Source organism: Gavialis gangeticus, unplaced genomic scaffold (assembly GCF_001723915.1).
Source record: "Gavialis gangeticus isolate Ggan-Ray unplaced genomic scaffold, GavGan_comp1, whole genome shotgun sequence".
NCBI classification, from domain to species: Eukaryota; Metazoa; Chordata; order Crocodylia; family Gavialidae; genus Gavialis; species Gavialis gangeticus.
In genome coordinates, this window is record NW_017729004.1 from 66775965 (window position 1) to 66776931 (window position 967).

Here is a 967-nt window from a genome sequence, read left to right on the forward strand (position 1 = left end):
ATAGGGTAACAGCTATAGGGCAAGATCATGAGTGGCTCTAAAGCCAACAGATTAGCATAAGATTAAGTATAAAAAGCACGTGCATCAGATAACCAACAGGAAAGAGGGAACAGAATGGTCATTTCTGTTCCACATCTGGACCCCAGACTCCTGGTGTGAGCGAGGATCGGATCTTGATCAAGGGACCTTCCCTGGTAATCCCTCTGACAGCGTCAATCGGGGATGCCTGACTTCCCTGGAATCACTTGACGCATACCTGGCATTGAGGGACTATCGATAAGTTGCCAACCCATATCTGTCTATCTGGTGTTTTGAACAGACCAGAGGCTAATACCCTCTCAGTGCCCAGTTGGCCTGCAACAGAATTGATCTATCTGTTGTTATTATCTGTTATTTACTATTAACTCTTTAATACTGCATTATCTGCTTATCGCATTTATCTTTCTGTTAACTGTTGTGTGTGTGTAAGCTATAATAAATTTGCCTTTACTCCACTCCCAACTTTGCCTTCTCGATCCAAAACTGAACCTAACAGCCCAGTTGGGCTGTGATAAAATTGATACACTCACAGTGCCCAGCTGGCCTGTGACAAAATAGCAACTAGACTTTCAATTAGTAATAATGCAGTAGTGCTCACATACAAGCCTAACTGGGAGAAAATCTGTTCCCAGTCATCCATCTGCCGGGGGGTTGGAGATTGCTCCCTGCCCCAGGGAGCTTCCTGTTCCAGCACAGGCTTCACCACTGGAGCCTGGGTGAGGACTATGTCTCTCTGTCCTGACAGCAGGGAGCTGCAAGTCACCTACTCCAAGATTGTGATGAGGGAGGGGGGGCTGGGAGATCCTCATCTACCAGTGCCAGCTCCATTGTCATGGGCCTGGCACTGGGAGAGCCTCATAGATTTAATAGATTTTTGGGTTGGAAGGGACCTCAGTAGATCATCGAGTCCGACCCCCTACTCTGGGTA